The sequence below is a fragment of the Galeopterus variegatus genome, unplaced genomic scaffold (assembly GCF_000696425.1).
Source record: "Galeopterus variegatus unplaced genomic scaffold, G_variegatus-3.0.2 Scaffold428, whole genome shotgun sequence".
NCBI classification, from domain to species: Eukaryota; Metazoa; Chordata; class Mammalia; order Dermoptera; family Cynocephalidae; genus Galeopterus; species Galeopterus variegatus.
Window position 1 is genome coordinate 494,709 of NW_007726539.1, and position 10,791 is coordinate 505,499.

Genomic DNA, 10,791 nt, shown 5'->3' on the forward strand with positions numbered 1-10,791 from the left:
TGGAGGAACCTTAAATGCATATTACTAGGTGAAAAAAGTCAATCTGAAAGGGCTACTTACTGTGTGATTTTTAACTATGTGACATGCTGGAAAAGGCGAAAACATGGAGACAATAACCAGATCTGTGGTTGCTAAGGGGTTAGGGAGGAAGGAGGGGTGAGTAGGTGAGGCGCAGAGGATTTTCAGGGCACTGAAACTACTCCCTATGACACTGTAATGAAGGATACATGTCGCTATACATTTGTCCAAACTAGTGGAATATGTAACACCAAGAGTGCCCCTGATGTGAAGTGTGGACTTGGAGTGACAGTGCTCGGTCAGTGCGGGCTCACTGATGGTAACACACGGACCACTGCCGTGCGGATGCTGGTGGGGGGGAGGTTGTGCTTGGGTCTAAGGGGTGTATGGGAATTCTCTGTACTTTCTGCTCGATTTTGCTGTGAACCTGAAACTGCTCTAAAAAATAAATTGTATTACAAAAAGAAGGTATTGAGCTAAGCAATGTACTGTAGATGCAAAGCTGGATTAAGATAACATATCTGCGCTCCCTGGGGGCTGGAGCCCGTGCAGCTCCAGGGCGGGCAAGGCAAGGGGCCCGGGAGGACGAGATGCCTATTCTCATTGACAAGATCATTAAGGGACTGGCAGCTGACCAAACAGAGGCCCTCTTTGTGGGAGATGCCATCCTGTCCGTGAATGGGGAAGACTTGTCCTCTGCCACCCGTGGTGAGGCAGTGCAGGCCCTCTAGAAGACAGGCAGGGAGGTGGTGCTGTAGGTCAAGTGCACGATGGAGGTCTCACTGTAATTCACAAACTCTGCCGGAGGGACCTCGGTGGGCTGGGACTCACCTCCTGCCTCACCCCTTCGGCGGCAGCCTTCCTCCCCTGGCCCTCCGCCCCAGAACTTCAGTGAGGCCAAACATGTGTCCTTGAATGTGGCATATGTCTCGAGGAGTTGCACCCCCACTGAGCCAGAACCCATGTATCTGGAGGTCTGCTCTGCAGATGGCCAAGACACCCTCTTCCTGAAGGCCAAAGATGAGGCTAGTGCAAGGTCATGGGCAGGTGCCATCCAAGCCCAGATCAACGCTTTGATGCCCTGGGTCAAGGACGAGCTGCAGGCACTGCTAGCAGCCACCAGCATAGCTGGGAGGCAGGAGGACGTCATGCAGATCAGCTGGCTGACCAAGCAGCTGCCCAGTGGGGGCACGTCCTCCAGCCCTGGCCCTGCTGACTGAAAAGGGGCTGCTTCTTTGCAGCTGTCTTCCCCAGACCCGTGAGGCCCTGGGCTGGCTGGCCTTTGCTGCCCCACTCATTGCCACCAGCTGGTGCACTCAGGCCACTCCAAGGGCTTGGTGCCCTATGGTACAGAGCTCTCTTTGGCCCTGTGCACAGGCACACGCCACAGTGAAGACACTCACCTGTTCAGTATGGAGTTACCGCAGGAGCTGGCTGCCTGGACCCACCAGCTGGTAGATTGCTGTCACTGGGCCAACAAGCATGCACAGGAGGTGTCTACAGCCTGCATGTGGAACGGCCATCCTTGCACCCTCTCTGTGCACATTGACAAGGGCTTCACACTGTGGGTGACTGAGCGAGGTGCTCTTGAACTGTGTTGCTCCGACAGCCCTTCAAAAAGCTGCAGATGTCCTCTGATGATGGCGCCACTGTCCTTTTCCTGGACTTTGGGGATGCTGATGGCAAGATCCAGCTGGACCTGTGCTCCTGTCCCAAAACCATGGTCTTCATCATCCACTCCTTCTTCTCCGCCAAAGTGGCTGGCCTGGGGCTCTCGGCCTAGAAGTCACCTGATGCACTAGCCCTGAAGAGGGGGCATCCACCACATGGCCTGACCTGGCCCTCCGATGACTGCCTGCTCACCACTGGTCTAAGGGAAGGGAGAAGAGAGGAACAAGGGCCTCAGAGACCCAGCCCCTGAGGGAACCTGGATTAGTCTTGGGGACCAGGACCCAGACCCAGGAAACAGTGGATCCTGCCTGTGATGGGCCGGTCTTCCTGCTGCCTCCCTCCACCAGTGCCTTCTGCAAAGAGGTATTTTGTGTACGCAGAAGCCATTCCAATCCTGGGAACTTCCTCCATGGAGATCCTAACTCCAGCCAACAGCTGGGCTGCCAGGCCTCCTAGAAGCCCCTAAGCCACCACCAGGCCCTTCAGGTCCCATCTGAAGCTGGATTCCCCTGGGGTCAGCAGCAAGAGAAAGAAGGGGAGCCTTTATGTTCATTCTTCCCTTAAGCCCTATCACCTTGGGGCGTCTGGTTTTTCTCTTCATCCTCTTTCATCCTTACTCTTGGATAATTAAACAGCCTGTGAGCAGATGAAAAATAAATAAATAAATAAAATACCTGTGCTCACAGTCTTCTAGGGAGACAGACCCATAAACTTGATGCTGTAATGAAGTGATGGGCTCAGGTGGAAGTGTATCCCGAGTACAGGAGATCCGAGAGCGAAATCTTCCTGTATGGGATGAGGACAAGGAAAGGTTTTCCCAGAAGAAATAGCACTGAGGTTTGGTGACAGATGGTGGCCGGGGTTTGGGTCTACCGTGATTCCTAGCATTATCTTTTCCACTCCCTGAAAAAATGTGTAATGAGAGGGAATGCGGAGGTGGTGGACCAGCTGGTGTCTCACTTGCTCGATGAACAACCCAGGATGAGGTGCAAATCATCATCGAAAATATTCAGAGATTTCATTCTTCAAACATTTGTTTGACACCTATTAGGAACCAAATTACAAGAGTGAAGAGAAGACAATTTAATCAAGTCCATGAATCAAATAACCAGCCCAAGCTTAAACCCCAAGCTTTTCTCACTTTAAATTCTGTCCCTAGGTCATCTCACCTACACCTGTGCTGTTTCCCAGGTGATTATCTCTAGCTGGACATATCTGGAAGGACATCGTTGTCCCAAATGAATATCTCCAGCTGCTTGGTTGACATCTCCAACTGAATGTCTAAAAGCAACTTTAATATAATGTGCTAAAAACTGAGTTCACACACGTTCGCTCTAACCCTGGTCCTCCTGCAGTTCCTACCTGGTGGTTACCTTTTCCTGCCTGACACCGCTATCCCAGCCACCCGCAGGTCTTGCTGTTGCACCGTCACATCTCTCAGGTATATGCTCTTATCTCCATCTCCCAGATCAACCAGCCATCATCACTCACTTTGATTTCTCCACCCCCACCCCCAATCCATTTTCCACCCTGCAGAGAGAGATTTTCAGAAATGGAAACTGCAGCACATCCTTCCACTTAAAACCCTTCAAAGAGTTCCCATGGCTTTTGGGCCAAAGACCAAAATCACCTAAGATCCCACAAAGCCCTGCATGCTCCCTAGCTCATGACAAGTTCTTCAGCCTTGTCGTAAGTGCTTCGAAGCCCTCTCAGTCCCTTGAACATGCCTCCTTGATCACCCCTTCCTGCAAATGTTGGCTCAAATATTAACTTCCTAAGGGATTCATCTTCAATTCCCTCCCCGCCACCTACACATCAAACTAGATCATAGCCCTGTGATGTGCTCTCAAATCACCTTGTGCTTTCCCATCTGAGCAATTATCACAGATCATGAATATAAACTTGGATGATTCCTTATTAATGTGTGCCTCCTCCATTAGCACGGAAGTTCCCATAAGTGCAGTGACTATGTCTGTTTTGTTCACTGTTGTAGGCCAGCCCTCAGGATAGTGTCTGTTCTATGATAAATCAGTAATAAATATTAGATAACAGAGTTTTATAGTATACTGAGGAGAAAAGGCTGCTAATTATTTTTCATAAGAGTGTGAATTCTACCCTTTAAGATGCTGGAATAAAAAGGGCCACTATGCTATTTTCTAAAAAAGCTCAAGGAAAATAAGAAATTTCCCTACAAAAGGGTCTCATGGGTTAACTAAAATGTCAAATTATTTGCTTTGATTGGAATGATAGGTATCGATATGCTGTCTCCGGTTACCTCATTCTTATCAGAAGCTCTGATTGCAAGACTAGCTTATCTTTGACTAAAGATCAAGTTTTTTTTTTTCTAAAAGATGACCGGTAAGGGGATCTTAACCCTCGACTTGGTGTTGTCAGCACCACGCTCAGCCAGTGAGCTAACCGGCCATCCCTATGTGGGATCCGAACCCGGGGCCTTGGTGTTATCAGCACCGCACTCTACCGAGTGAGCCACGGGCCGGCCCTAAAGATCAAGTTAATAGGCACATGGACAATGCACTTTGATAGACAAAATGAGATGAAGCAAGGAGCAGTGGAAAGCAGGTCAGCTTTGGAATACCAGGGTCTCTAGGGCTGGTTATGCGACCTTGGGCACATTACTTAATTTCTCTCAGCCTAAGTTTCCCTATATGGAAAATGGGTTTAATAATTCTTAATCTGATAGGGCTATAAGGTCAAGTTAATAGGCACATGGACAATGCAGTTTGATAGACAAAATGAGATGAAGCAAGGAGCAGTGGAAAGCAGGTCAGCTTTGGAATACCAGGGTCTCTAGGGCTGGTTATGTGACCTTGGGCACATTACTTAATTTCTCTTAGCCTAAGTTTCCCTATATGGAAAATGGGTTTAATAATTCTTAATCTGATAGGGCTATAAGGGTTAAAAAATGGAAAGACGGGCCGAGCCCGTGGCGCACTCGGGAGAGTGCGGCGCTGCGCTCACTGGCTGAGCGTGGTGCGGCCTGTCTCAAAAAGGACAAAAAAAAAAAAAAAAAAAAAATGGAAAGACACATTCAAAACACAATGTTTGGCGACTAGTAGCGAATGTGGCCTGATGGTTAAGAGGAAGGACTCTAAAGCCAAATTGCTTATAGTTCTTGGCTCCACTATTTTCTAGCTATTTTCTTAAGCAGGTTACATAACTTCTCTGTGCCTTAGTTTACACATCTGTAAAATGGGGATAAGAATATAAACTCCATTACAGGATTGCTGTAATGAATTACACTATATAAAGCACTTAGAATAGTGGCTGCCATAAACTTGTGCTAGATAAGGGTTAGCTATTGTTAGTAGTAATAGGTGTACAGCAAACATTTGTTCTCCTTGCATAATAAATATTAAGTTTCATTCCCTGTTCAAATTTTGTGTCAAGTCAGAAAAAATAATATAAATCACTTTGTCAGCTATTTTTTTTTTTAAGATGACCCATAAGGGGATCTTAACCCTTGACTTGGTGTTGTCAGCACCACACTCTCCCATGTGAGCGAACCGGCCATCCCTATATGGGATCCGAACCCGGGGCCTTGGTGTTATCAGCACCGCACTCTCCCGAGTGAGCCACGGGCCGGCCCCAGTTGTTCTTTTTTTAATTGTTTTTTTTTTCTTTTTTCTTTCTTTTTTTTTTTTGGTGGCTGGCTGGTATGGGGATCCAACACTTTAATCTTGGTGTTATAACACTGTGCTGTAAGCAACTGAGCTAACTGGCCAGCTCTAGTACATAGGAGTAAACTTAACAGGAAATGTAAAACATTACTGAAGGAAGTAAAAGAAGGCTGTTTTGAAATGAATGTGCCCCCCAAAATTCTTATGTTGAAACCTAATCCTGAATGTGATGGTATTAGCTGGTAGAACCTTTGGGAGATGATTAGGTCATGAAGGCGAAGCCCTTATGAGTAGGATTGTATCCTTATAAAAGAGGCTCCATGCTGGGGACTGACCCTTCCTCCCACAACCAGGCATGCCACTCTACCATGGGGCCTGCCCAGGGTCCTGAGGTATGGAGCCAGGGACTGACCCCTCCTCCTGCAACCAGACAAGGAGCATGCCAAAAACACCACTTCCATGTGGGTGGCCCACCACAACCACCACAATAGCCACAGCTGCTGCAAAAGCTGCTAGACACCACAATCACCGTGCAGATGGCCCACCAGCCACTCAAGTGCGTTGACACAAGGACAGTCACCAGCAGAGACCAAAGAAAAGAAGAGGATGTCTCTCTCCACAAAGCCCATTCCAGAGTGACAGAAGAAGCATCTGCTCTATGATAATAGTGGGGGAACTGAACACACCTCTCTCAGTACTGGACAGATCATCTAGGCAACAAATCAACAGAGTAACCATTATTCTTTCAGAAGGAGAGAAGAAATCTAGGGTGATGGGGGAGAGGGAGAGGGAAATGGGGGAGAAATAGGATAAGGAGCATAAAGAATAAGTATGATTTATAATAATATATATGCTAACAATATTGATTTGATCAACATACATCAATATTGAACCCCCAAAATATGTATAATCAATTATGATTAAATAAATAAATAAACACATAAAAGAGGCTCCTTGGGCTGGCCAGTTAGCTCAGCTGGTTAGAGTGCAGTGTCACTACACTAAAGTCAAGGGTTCAGATCCCCAGACCAACCACCTGACAATAAATGAATGAATGAATGAATAAATAAATAGATAGACAGATAGATAGATAGATAAATAAATAAAGAGACTCCAGTAAGTTCTCTTGTCCCTCCTGCCATGTGAGGACACAGCGAGCAGATGGCTCTCTGTGACCCAGGAAGCAGGTTCTCACCAAACACCAAATCTGTTGGCACCTTGATCTTAGACTTTTCAACTTCCAGAACTGTGAGAAATAAACTTCTATCATTTATATGCCACCCAATGCGTGGTATTTCGTTATAGCAGCCCGATCTGAGGTGAAAGACATATCATATTTCTAAATTGAAATACAGTAGTTGTTCTGTAAAATCAGTCTATGAATTCAGTGTAAGTCTTCATCATTTCTGACAAAGTGTTGGGAGGTGCTCACACAGAGGAATCCAAGACCCACGTTGGTATTACAGCTTTTTATTAGTTAACAGCTCTTTTTGGTGTTACAGCTCTTTTTGGTGTTACAGAGCTTTATTGCTCACAAGCAAGGAGAGCAGGAGCATCAGGCTAGGGTCTCCCCAAATGAAGGAAAGGGGCAGCCTTATATACCCAAAACTTCCCACCCAAGTTCTCATTTAGGTCCTCTTATGCAAATGAGGGATGCAAGTCTGTTTATTCGGATTGGTTGGCTATGAGACATAGCTCATTGGTCAGTTCTGGAGCCAAATTTGCATCCGGCCCTTGGGGCGGCACAAAACAGTTGTTGCCTTTCGTTAGCACACAGGTGCAGGAAGCAAGCTAGGTTACAGAAGCCAAAGTTTGCAATTATGAACAGCCAAGCATAAAATTCCTAAAACAGTTTCTCCAGTGGAAGGGGGAAGGTTTAACAATCAGAAAATGCTCAGGGTTCCCTACTTCAAAAGATTTTTTTATGTAAATTGACAAGCTGATTCTAAAAGTAATTCGATAGAATAAATGACAAAGAATAGAAAAGCAATTTTAGAAAAGGACGAATAGTAAGTAAGGTCTTGCCCTATGAGAGTTTGAAGCCTAGTCTGGTGCTATGGTCATTAAACCCATAAAGGTGTTGGTATTGAATATAAAAAAAACACAATGCAGCTGCAAAAGAGAGTAGCAGCCAGAAAGATGGGGCTTTTCAAATTGGTAAAGAGAGAGTGAACGATGTCTCCCTATTACATAATATTGAAGAAAAAATAGTTCTGTTTTTCTCACACTGCTCCTCACATAAATTCCAGGTGAATTGAGCATCATAAAGTTAAAATGTCAGAGCTCGTCGGTTACAGTATGGTGCTGGTGCTGCTGACACCAAGGTCAAGGGTTTGGATCCCCATACCAGCCAGCTGCCTGCCCCCGTCCAAAACAACAACAACAAAAAAACAGATAACCAAAATCTCACAGAGCAGAAAATACAAATTACCCATAAAAGAAATTAGAAAGACAAAAACAAACAAACAAAATCTTGGATTTTCATACCACCAGCCAGTGGCCAGGAAAAATAAAAAAAGCCTGAGATAACATTCTCTGAGCCTATCAGATTGTCAAGGATCCAAACATTTGATAGAACATTCTGTTGTGAGCTTGTGGGAAACAGACACAGAAACGTTTTTGTTGGTAAGAATATAATTTTTTTCTGTTTGTTTTTATGTTTTTGGCAGCTGGCTGGTAAGGGGATCTGAACACTTGACCTTGGTGTCATCAGTATCAATAAGAGTATACATTGATACAACCTCTTTGGAGGCATTTCGGTGACACCCACAGAAATAACAAATGAACCTTTATTCAGGGCCAGCCAGTTTGCTCAGTTGGTTAGAGCTCGGTGTTGGTAACACCACAGTTAAGGGTTTGGATCCCTGTACCTGCTAGCAGCCAAAGAAAACACAGATGCATATTTATCCTACAAATATACATATACATATATGAAATGACATATATTGCAACAGTATAGTTTGCAATAACTGAAAACAATTAGAAAAAACGTAAATGTCCATTGATAGAAAACTGGTAATATAAATAATGGTATACCTATACCATGGAACTATCAAAAGGACTGAAAAAATTCTAGTGATATGGTAATATCTCCAAGATGTGTGTGAGTATTTGAGAGGGGCTATTGATTTTTTAAAGTTTATTTTTTAGAGCAGTTTTGGGTTCAGAGCAAAGTTAAGCAGAAAGTATGGAGAGTTCCTAATACCCACCTGCCCTAAACATGCACAGCCTCCCCCGTTGTCAACATCCCTTACCAGAGTGGTACATTTGTTACAATTGATGAACCTGTATTGATACTTTATTATCATCCAAAGTCTATAGTTTAGTGAGGGTTCATTCCTGGTGTTATACATTCTGTCTGTCTGTTTGGAAAATGTATAATGACATGCATCCATCATCATAGTATAATACAGAATAGTTTCACTGCCCTAAAAATTCTCTGTGCTCTGCCTGTTCATCCCTCTCTCCCCGTAACTCTCGGCAACCATTGATCTTTTTACTGTCTCCGGTGTTTTGCCTTTTCCAAAATGTCAAATAGTTGGAATCATACAGTACGTAGCCTTTTCAGATTGGCTTCTTTCACTTAATAATATGCATCTAATGTTCCTCCATGTCTATTCTTGGCTTGACAGCTCATTTCTTTTTAGCACTGAATAATATTCCATTGTCTGGATATACCACATTTTATTTATCCAGTCACCTGCTGAAGGACATCTTGGTAGCTACCAAGTTTTGGCAATCATAAATAAAGTTGCTATAAACATGTGTTTGCAGGTATTTGTGTGCACAGAAATTTTCAACTCGATCCAGCACAATTGCAAGATCATATGGTTAAGAATATGTTCAGTTTTGTAAGAAACTGCCAAACTGTTTTCCAGGTGGCTGTACCATTTTGCATTCTCACCAGCAATGAGTGATCCTGTTGCTCCACGTCCTCAGCAGCCTCTGGTATTGTCAGTGTTTGGATTTTGGTGATTCTAATAGGTATGTAGTGGTATGTCATTGTTGTTTTAATTTGCAACTCCCTAATGAAATATAATGTTGAGCATCTTTTTATATACTTATTTGCCATCTTCTCTGGTAAGTTTTCTGTTCAAGTCTTTTGTGTACCTTTAAATCAGTTGTTCATTTCTTTTTTCGTGGCTGACCAGTACAGGGATCTGAATCTCTGACCTTGGAGTTATAACACCACACTCTAACCAACTGAGCTAACTGGCCAGCTGGTTAATTTTATTTCTTACTGTGGTTAACCATTCATTTCTTATTGTGAGAATTTTTCCCTGACACCAACTGGATGTCCAATAATTCAATTTATTTCTGGAACTATCTACCTGGAGTTAGCATTAGATTCCACAAGGTAAAAAGGACAGACCCACGATATTGCCCCCATTTCAGATGCCAGACACAAATGGGGTGCCCAGGCACCCACACTTCTGCCCATACAAGTATAAATCAGGGGATACCCACAAATCTCTCTCAGGTTTAATGATTTGCTACAATGGCTCACAGAACTCAGGAAATCACTTAGTTACGTTTACCAGTTTATTATAAAGGATACGACTCAGGAACATCCAAATGGAATAGATGCATAGCGAAATGTATGCGCGTGGGAAGTGTCATGGAGCTTCCTAACCTGTTCTAGGGGTACGACTTTCCAGCACTTTGAGGTGTTCACTAACCCACAAACTCTCAGAGTCTCTTTGTTCAAGAGTTTTTATAAAGTTCAATCTCTAGCCCCACCATTCCACTCCCCAAGGTCAGCAAGTGGAGCTGAAAGTTCCAATCCTCTAATCACTGGGTCTTTTTGGTGACCAGCTCTATTCTGAGGCTGTCTAGTGACCCCACCCTCAGCTGCCTCATTAGCAGAAACTCAGGTATACTGGAAAGAGGCTGGTCACGAATTACTAAAGACACCCCTATTGTTCAGGAAATTCCAAGGGTTTTAGAAGCTCTGTACCAGGAACTGGAGACAAAGACCAAATATATTTTTATTATATAACACTTGTTGAGTTTTAAGAGTTCTTTGTATATTTCGGATAACAGTCCTTTATCAGGTATTTCTTTTGCAAAAAAATTTTTTGTCTGGTTTGTCTTATTCCCTTGACAGTGTCTTTCATAGAGCAACAAATTTTAAATTTAATGAAGTTCATCTTATCATTGTTTTTCTCATGGATAGTGCCTTTGGTGTTGCATCTAAAAAGTCATCACCATACACAAGGTCATCTAGATTTTCTCTTGTTCCAGGAATTTTTTAGTTTTGGGCCTTACATTTAGGTCTATGATCCATTTTGAGTTAATTTTTATGAGGGTATAAGGTCTGTGTCTAGATTCATTTTTTGCATGTGGACGTCCAGTTGTTTGAGCTCTATTTGCTGGAAAGACTATCTTTTCTCCATTCTTTTGCCTTTGCTCTTTTTTTTTTTTTTTTTTTTTTTTTTTAAAATTAAAAAGATGACCAGTAAGG

General features: G+C 43.8%; 1 pseudogene; it reads left to right on the forward strand.

The window, feature by feature from the left end:
• Positions 1–593: 593 nt before the first annotated feature.
• On the forward strand, positions 594–1,801 carry LOC103587211 (annotated as a pseudogene).
• The last annotated feature ends 8,990 nt before the right edge of the window (positions 1,802–10,791 follow it).